A 9,828-nucleotide genomic window follows, 5' to 3' on the forward strand; every position below is an offset into this window, starting at 1 on the left:
TCGAGAAAGCATGGGAATATAACAAAGATCTGTATTTAAGTTTTGTCCATTTGGAAAAGGCATATGACAAGGTGCCAAGAGAGAAGCTATTCAATATGCTGCAGTTATATGGTGTCAATGGGGCATTATTTCAAGCAATACTTAGTTTTTATTTGAGTTGTGAGTCAGCAGTTAGAATTGAAGGAAGTACAGGAAGATGGTTTAATGTTAAATCTGGTGTGAGACAAGGATATACATTATCCCCTCTGTTATTCATTATCTATATGGATCACATTATGAAGGAATGTGGTATTAAACCTGATATCAAAATTGGAGATGTTAATGTCAGCTCTTTGCTTTATGTGGATGATGTTATACTTCTAAATAAATCCGCTACAAGTCTGCAAGATTCTCTGACTAAATTGAATAGCTGTTGTAATAGATATGGTATGAAGGTCAGCAATAAATAGACAAAGACAATGAAAATAGGCAGAATCATTGAAAATGTCAACTGTGTTGTGAATGGAGAACCTGTGGAACAAGTAAAACATTTCAGCTACTTAGGCACAATTTTTACTGAAGATGGTAAACTAAATATAGAAATAGACAACAGAATCAGCAAAGCTGGTATCGTGGGAAGTCAATTGAATAAATTCATATGGAATAAGAAAGAAATTAGTCAGAACACTAATTAGCTGTATACAAGACACTGTTCAAACCAATTTTAACTTATGGATCTGAGAGCTGGGTCAGAAGTAAAACACTTGACCAAAGACTAGAGACCGCAGATATGAGAGTCCTGAGAAAGATTAGAGGCGTGAACAGATGGCATCAATGGCAATATCATATTAAAAATGAGGATATTAGGAAAGAACTTGACATTGTCAGCATCCAGGAATGCGTTAGCAGAGCTAATCTCAGATGGTATGGTCACTTAAATAGAATGGGAGAGGAAAGATTAGCAAAACAAGTGTTCTCTGCCAGGTTGGCAGGAAAACGACCCAGAGGAAGACCAAGATATAGGTGGATTGATACGGTACAAAGTGCCTTAGACGATAGAAATATAAGATCTGATAATGTTGGAGTCTTGACAAGTAACAGACTGATTTGGAGGAAAATTGTAGATAGGAAGTTAGTAATGATGTAATTTTTTCATGTAGTACTGTCATATCCTGTACACCCCTTGAGGGTACATGGCAGGAATTTGATGATGATGATGATGATGATGATGATATATATATATAATAGTTTTTTTTTTTTTTCATCCCTCAAAACAGGCAAACCGGTCCTTTGAACACACACAGCTACAGTCACAACATATATATTGTAGCAAGGAAGGCAACGCAAAACCATCATGCTCACAATCATCTCCCTAGTATGAGAGCTTATGGCTTAGGGGATAGGAATGAAGTCAATGATGTAATATCACCACCTGCTTATTAAGCTGCCGTAGTGCAATTGGAAGAATAACAGAACATTGCACCCTTAGATTTGTAAAGACCTGGGTTCGATTCTCGTCATGACGAGGGGAATCCTTATATGCACTTTTTCAGTTCAAGGTGAGTTAGGCGATCTCATACGGTGGTAGCCAAGTTTTTCTCCCGGAAAGTCAGACTTTTCATCCCACATACAGACAAATCGGCCTTCAGGACACACGCAATTTACAGACAAAATACTGTTGTTGGTGATGATGCACGATAGATGCCATTGATGGTAGTGAGGTGTGACGTCATAATAATAAAAACAGTGAGAAAGATTTTATGTGCAAATTCACATAAGGCATATATGTGTTAATAGTTGTGAGACACCTATTCCTCTAAAATTTGTAGGAAATCATTTTTTCATTCTAGTTATCTTAGAAAATAAGTACTCGTATTCAAGGAGAAATTACATATGTATATATATGTGTGTGTGTATATATATATAAATTGTTTAAGCCAGTGTTGGATATTACAACTTTTTGTGATTTGTTTGTCTGCAGGCTTTCTGCATTGTTTTAGACAATTATGTATAAATGAGTAAAAGCAGAATGTTCTTTTTTTCCCTTTCTTTGAAGATGTGAGTAAAATAGGTGTTGAGTAAAATATTATTATTATTCAGGCCTCCATGCAGTCAAAAGACTCATCGTGAGAGGTCCTTCCTAGGAAACACAAAGCCTATCATACCACTCCTTAAACTCATTGACCATTCTTGCTCTCACCACTCTATCAGGCAATGCATTCCACGGTTCAGCCACTCTCCATGCAAAGAAACCACTTCTCACCCTGTTGCTCACAGCTTTGTTTTGTAACTTACAGGGATAGTTCCTTGTCATCGCTCCTTCCTGTTGTTCCACAAAGCGAAAGAACTTACCAGTGTCAACCCTGTAACTAGCTCTCAACAGTTTAAAAGTCTCAATCATATCACCTCTCCTTCTGTCCACCAAGCTCTGTTGTCCACATTCCCTGAGCCAATCCTCATAACTAACATTGTACAGTCCTGAAACCATGTTTGTTATCTGCCACTGTACCCCTTCCACAGTTAATTTATCCCCTTCAAATCCTGGGGACCAAATTTGAAAATAATAGTCTAAGTGTAGTCTGATCAGAGTCTTATACAATGGAACGATAACTCTTTTATCTCTGCAGGTCAGCGTCCTTCTCAGTATTGCAGCAATCCTCTGGGTTACCATCACCACTTTGCAATATGTTCCCTGAATTTCAGGTTTCTATCAATCATCACCTCCACCCCCAGAGATCTTTTTCCTCTACTTCCTCCAGTACAACTCCTCCAACTGAGTATGCAGTCTCCCATCAATGTATCCCAAACTTCAAGACTTTATATTTTGCTGCATTAAACTGAAACCCCATTCATTTGCCTATCTGTCTACGTTATTCAAATCTTCTTGCAGGCATGCCACATCTGCAAACAACTGAATATCCCCTGAAATCCATTGACAGTGTCATTGATATAAAGGTTAAACAATACAGGTCCCCTTACTGAGCCCTGTGGGACCGTGCTTGTAATCTTCCACCTCCTTGATATTGCCCCACCATACACAACTCTCTGATACCTATCAGACAGCCAATCCTGAATCCAGTTGACTAACCCAATATCTAAACCCATGTGCTGCAACTTAAATATCAGCTTATCATTTGACACTCTGTCTAATGTCTTTGCAAAATCCAAAAAACGGCAGTATATGCCTTTCCCTCATCAACTACTCTTCTCAGAAGAGTATGTGGTCCCTCACTAATTTCTCCAAGATCTTAACAACTATTGATGAAACAAAAAATGCCTATAAATAGACAGTTCCAGTCTGCTACTGCCCTTATGCAATGGCACTTTCATATCTTGGGTATCTTTCCCATAGCCAGACTTTCATTGAAAAGCCACGGCAACAGAGCAGTCAGTTCTTTAGCACATTCTCTCAAAACCTTGGTGAAATACTATCCAGTCCCACAGCTTTACTGACATCCAGAGTACTCAATATTTGAAACTTACTCTCCTCATGCATCCCTAAATATCGAACCTGCCCTTTCCCTCTAGTGTTAAAACTTCTTTCTCCAGGATGAAAGATTCCAATAAAGTGTTCATTGAACAACTCCACTATGTCCTCTGCATCAGTCATCATATTGCCCATTTTTATCTCACAAGGTCATTCTTACACAATCATTTGTCGTCCTATTGGCCACATAGCTAAAAAATGCCCTAAGATTTTCTTTAGATATTAGGACCAGTCTCTTCTCATATTCCAGTTTTGCCTTCCTTACCATACTAGTCACTCTCTTGGTTTGACTCTTATATTCTTCATGCATCTGCTCTCCACCCCCTCTCTTTTTATCTCTTCCATAACCTTTTTTTCACCTGCAGTCCCTGTTTGATATCGTTTGTCATCCACTTTACACCGAATTGTGTCCTCTTGTTCAATTGTGGAATACAGCTTGCTATGGCTGCTAATAAATATTCCTTCACAAGTTCCCAAGCACTGATGATCTCGCCTTTCCAATTCCTCCCCCCATGGAATTGCCCAAAGTTGATATCCAAGATGGTTATACTTACTTGCCTTAGAGTTTCACATAAATTCCTTTTTCTTTGATACTCCTGCATACCTATTCATCTTCAAGTCAAAACCACATGGTCACTCTCTCCAACTGGGGCGGGGGAGATGAGATGTCATCTCAGTTATTATCAGCTCTTCTGATGCTATGACCAAATCCAAAACTATTGACCCTCTTGTTTCCTTTATTACATGTTGCCTACAAGGCCGCCGAGAGGGGGTGACATCTGAGACTTTTGTCATGGGCCCCGACATGTCACATAACTGTGTTTATAATGCATGGTTTTAATTCTCGTAATAATACAACAATGATAAAGGATAATGGCATATCGAGAATGATACTGTGTTTTGTTTTAGACAGACGGCTATGCTCTTTAGCTCGTCATCAGTGTCCGGAAGATACTGATTCTCTCGCCGTGGATCGCTGTAGTTATAGCTGGTGATAACGTCAATAGGCATTCCTGCAAGGTTGTTGCAGTTAGCTGTGCTAGCGCCAGCTAGTAATTGCATCCAGTAATGTTTCCAGCAGAACGCTTCGTTCTTGTTAGTATTTTGATAGACAAAGGTTTTGTGATTGTTTGTAAAGTTTGCGACTGTATAGTATAGGCCATGCGCTAAAACATAAAAGTAAGTATTCTTATTAATTTTATTTTTTAATTATTAAAATTATATTTTTAATAATTAAAATTTTATTATTAAAATTTGTCATACCATGGCAATGAAAATTGATTTTGACAAGGTGATTAAAGATTTCGCTAACCATAAAGTGAGGAAGTGGATGAGGCAATAAAAATTTAAAAATTCTCTTTTTATATAATATTTGTATTTTGTTTGGTATGTAGTGTATCAAATTTTGAATTTATTGTACACTTTTTTAAAATAAATTTTAATGTTTTATATGACTTTTTTTATTAATCAAAAGTGATGCACTTTTTTAAGTGGGGCCCAGACCACAGACTTGTCACTGGCCTGAAAATTTCTCTCGGCGGCCCTGGTTGCCTAAGAGATCTGTCAATCAAGAATTCTAGAAATTCCATTCTCTTATTACTATGCATTTTTCTCTTCCCAATTTATACTGCTGTATGATTTGCACTTGCCAAGCTCAACTGCCTAAAAACATTTCCTACTTCCCCACCCTCTGTGCTCCTTGGCTTGTTGATGGTTTTGAAAGCATTAGTGACACTAATGCTTTCAAAACCATTAGTGTCACTACCCTTGAAACCTCCACTCCAAGAGGACGTAAGTCATCGCTTATCATAAGCAGTACTCCACCACCGTGTTTTCCCTTCCTATCCTGTCGAAAAACGCTGTACCCTACTACTTCAATTCCTGTTCTTATATCATCTTCCATCACGAAGTCTCAGAGATCCCAATAATCTTTGGCCAGACTGATGCTATTCGGTGCCATCAATTCATCTCCTTTATTCTGGATACTCTTGGCATTAGTATAAAGCATAAAAATAGCACTGTTTCTATACCTATCATTATCCCCTCCAGACTCCACTGGACTCAGCATTACCTGATGTCATCCCCCCCCCCAAGCACCCATTCCCACAAGAGGCCACCCCTGCTACCATCCACCCTGGGAATTCTAGTTTCCCTGCATTGAGACCAACTCGTTCAGAAAACTCCAGATGCCTCTCCATCCTTCCTCATTCAAATGCAAGCAGTCTCTTGCATACAGTTCCTTTCTGTCCTCAAATGCCCTCCAAGCATTCACATATTCCAATCCTCTTTTTCTGACTCATTCTGGCTATTATGCTATTCATTATTACTGCTCTTCTACTCAGCTCGTCCTTATCATACCTGGGCAACACACACACACACACACTATCTTTATTCTCTGCGTTTTCTTTTGTACATCCTGAAGCATGAGTCTCAGATCTCTTGCCACTCAATTTTCACTGCATCTCAAGTTATTCATGCCTGCCATCACAATCATCTCATCCATCCTTTCTCCTCCGCTTAAATGCCATAGCCACACTTTATATCATTCCTTCAGGCAAACACTCTTCTGGCATCTTATCTTGCACACCAGGGATTTACAAATTAAGTTGTGAACATATACACACATCCTTGTAGACCATTCTGTTAGTGTTAGCAATATTGGGAAACAGTTACAGAGACGTTTTAGTGATACTAATACATCAAATTCACCCAGAGTCTGAAGAATAGATCCTCAGACAACCAGAACATTGAAATCTGAAAATTTCCAATCCAAGGACAGCCCTTTCAAAATATGAAAAAATATCTTTCACAGTAGTGGTGGTGTGTAAGAAGAGCTCTGGATTCAGATAAGTTATTCTTGAAAGAATAAATTGTATATGAGTGATTATTTGAGTAAGAGCAGCTATAAAAGTTGTGTTGTACAGTATTATTAGCAAGTGGAATATTTTGCTTAAACTTAATTACAAATTCGTTGTTATTAGACCTTAGAGTAGTAACCGGCAGAGGAAAGATGGCGGTGGCTTTGCGAGTGCATGACTTTAACTTAGACTTCAGTTGTTTCGTTAAGTGCAAGGTGTGCTACATGTATTCTTTTGATTAAATAGATGATTTGTGGACATTTAGGGCTGATGGAAGGAGGATATGTGTGAAGTGTGAGCTAAACGAGAATTTGATGAGAGAAAGCGTTAGTAGCGAGAATGTCACAGGAAAAATGAGTGCTCGTCCAAAAGAGAAGCATGGTGTGAAAGAAAGGCAAAAAATTGTTAAAAAATCATAAAAAAAGAAAATGAGTGATTTGAAAACTCTAATGGATGGTAAAAAGAATGAAAGCGAGGTGAATGTGGTAGAAGGCAATGAAATTGAGAGAACGAAAGAAACTGGGAATAGCTTGACGAAAGATTCAAAAGAATGAATGAATGAATCCAGAAATATTGTGACGCAAGGTTTGAAAGTGGGAAAAATGGAAAGAATGAATGAGAGCGAAAATTTGATGCATGGACCAAAAGTACGGAAATTCAAAAGGATGAATGAGAGTGAAAGTGTGAAGCGGGAGTCGAGAGTTCGAAAATTAGAAAGATTGAGTGATAGAGAGAATGTCATGCGAGATTCAAAAGTTGAACTGGATTGGATAAGGCAAGAGATGAAATGGATGCAGAGTGAAATTAGGAAAATTCGGGTGAAAATGATTAAAACAAATCAAGTAGGTACGAAAGACGAGCGAGTGGTGTTGTATGGCAACTCCATTATTAAAGGTGTGCTGGATGAGAAGATACACAAGGTATGTTTTCCAGGCTGTAAAATGAGTAGTGATTAAGGCACTGGATATGAGGAGGGAGCAAGCAAAGGAGTTGATGGTTTTAATAGGTATGACTTGACAGAGGACAAAGTGCACATTAGAATGGATATCAGGAGGCTGCTTAGACAGATAATTTAGTCAGTGTCAGAGGACACTGACTTGTAGATGTAGGGAGATTCTTGTTCCATTGTATAAGGCTTTGATTAGGCCACATATGGACTATTGTGCCCAGATTTGGTCAACTGGTTTTCAGAAGGTTGAAGAGATGTTGGAAAGGGTCCAAAGGTGACTAACTAAGGTAGTTTCTAACCTCTGGAATGTTGAGTATGAGGAAAGATTGAGAAGATGAAACTTGCAGAATCTGGTGGACAGGAGGAAGAGGGGAGATATGATGGAGACCTACAAGTTAGTAAGGGGTTGTTATAGGATCAGTGCTGGAGAGGTTCTACAGAAACTAGTAGGAGATCAGAGGTCATCCCTGGAAACTGTATAAAGAAGGTGTGAGTAGGAGAGTGAGAAGCAGGTTTTTTTCATGCAGAGTTGTGAATGATTGGAATGCCTTGCCTGAGAGTGTGATGTCTGCAGAGAATTGGGTGTGTTTAAAGCACAGTATGATAAAAGGACCTCCTAGATGAGTCTTTGACTCTATGGGGTATTGGGTAATAATATATTTTATCAACATGTGTTCTGTTATTCTAATGCAGTTTGTTTTTGTGATTTACATTACTCAAAAAAATAAATACCTCTGCAATATCTGATGCACTTTGTGAATTAATTGATTATTGCTGAGATTTAAAGCCAAACATTTAGCATTTCACTGTCACAAATATAAAAGTATTTCATTATTTAAATATAATATGAAATTTATGTACAGAAACATTGAAACTTTAAGGAAATGATTATTAACATCTGACCTCCTTGGAGTCAGAGACTCATCATGGGAGGTACACACTGTCACACACAAAGCTCACCTATCTGTGACTTAAACTGATGCAATGTGTCTACATTCACAACACACTCGGGCAATGCATTCCACTCGCCAACCACTCCTTGTAAAGAATCTCCTCACTCCTCTGCTCACACCTTCCTTATACATTTTCCAGCAATATCCTCTTGTTGTATCTCCCTTTCCCATTCTATGAAAAATCTCTTCCATGTTAATCCTATAAAACAACCCCTGACTAACTGATGTGTCTCAGTAATTTTCCCCTCCTATTCAAGAGGTTTTGCTTACGTTCTCTCAATCTGTCCTCATACTTCACATTCCAAAGACCACTGACCACCTTTTATGAATCTTCTTTGGACCCTTCCTAACATATCCTCATCACCACGAAAACCCGGTGACCAAATCTGTTCACAATAATCTATATGAAGCCTGATCCAAGCCCATATACAATGGCATCATAACCTCTTTATTTCTGAAATTTTTTTTTTTTGAAATATTTTCGAAAATATTTTCCTTCTTTCAAATTTTAAAAATTACACATCTGGTATTAGTTTATTGCAAATGAAAAATATTTCACAAAAAAAAAAAAAAAAAAAAAAAAAAAGCATTTTTATAGTGTAATATAAAAAGTTAGAACTAGGTAGGAATCAAATTGACTGATGGCTGTCCTAGACCAGCAGAAAAAAAGACAATTTTGATAACCTATTTTAAACAATATTAACACCAAATGAACTAAATTATAAAAAATTGTTTATTAACTGGTTTATATTTTGTTGGATTTCAAACCAGCACATGTTACAGTTTACACACAACAGTAAGTGAAACAATTCAAATTATAATGGACAAAGATCTTAGTCCTAATTTGGCACCTTCTAATGTTGTAAGAAAGAAGTATTATAGATGCATTGGAGTTCATCTTAAGATAACATCTTCCAAATTTTTGACAATTTAATACAACCATAATACTTGTTCAGGCTAGGAGAATGCTTCATAGCCATTGCTCACTAAAAATAATCTTTCCGACCTGTATGGCTTCCACATAGCAGATTGGTTTTCTTCCATCTAACGCTGTGTGAAGGGGTATTCAAAATGTGGTCTGCCAGTCTAGACGTGCCATAATAATGGTCTTGAATGTATTTTTATGCATGTGGTGCAAAGATATTTTTATTAGTGCTTTGCCAAGCTTTTCTGATATACCTCAGACTTAGGGAGTGGGGATAGTGGTAGTTTGTTTTTGTGTGGTTGAGGAAGAGATGAAGAAGAGGACCATGTAGTATTTTATCTGTTTTGTTGGAGCTGTAGCCATTGACCAGGAAAGTATTCAAGATATTTACATTTTTTTCTGTGAAAAGAGCTGCATCATTAGAACTGATTGCCTGCTCTGTGTGTGTTTTTATGATACCATACTGTTCAGCTTGGATGTGATTGTTCATGTTGATGTCTTTCTGTGTATGTTGGCTTTCTATAAATGGAAAAAAAATAGCGAATCGTCATAAAGGCAGGTGATTAATGTGAAAAGAAAGGCAAACAGTTATTGGATTCTTTTTCTACTGTGTAGTGAATTTGGGGGTGCTGGTGTTTAGGTAGGTAACAAAATAATTCAGTGTCTTGGCCATGGGG

The sequence above is a fragment of the Typopeltis vanoorti genome, chromosome 14 (genome assembly GCF_054136105.1).
Source record: "Typopeltis vanoorti isolate ZY-2024b chromosome 14, IOZ_Tvanoo_1.0, whole genome shotgun sequence".
In the NCBI taxonomy this organism is placed as follows: domain Eukaryota; kingdom Metazoa; phylum Arthropoda; class Arachnida; order Uropygi; family Thelyphonidae; genus Typopeltis; species Typopeltis vanoorti.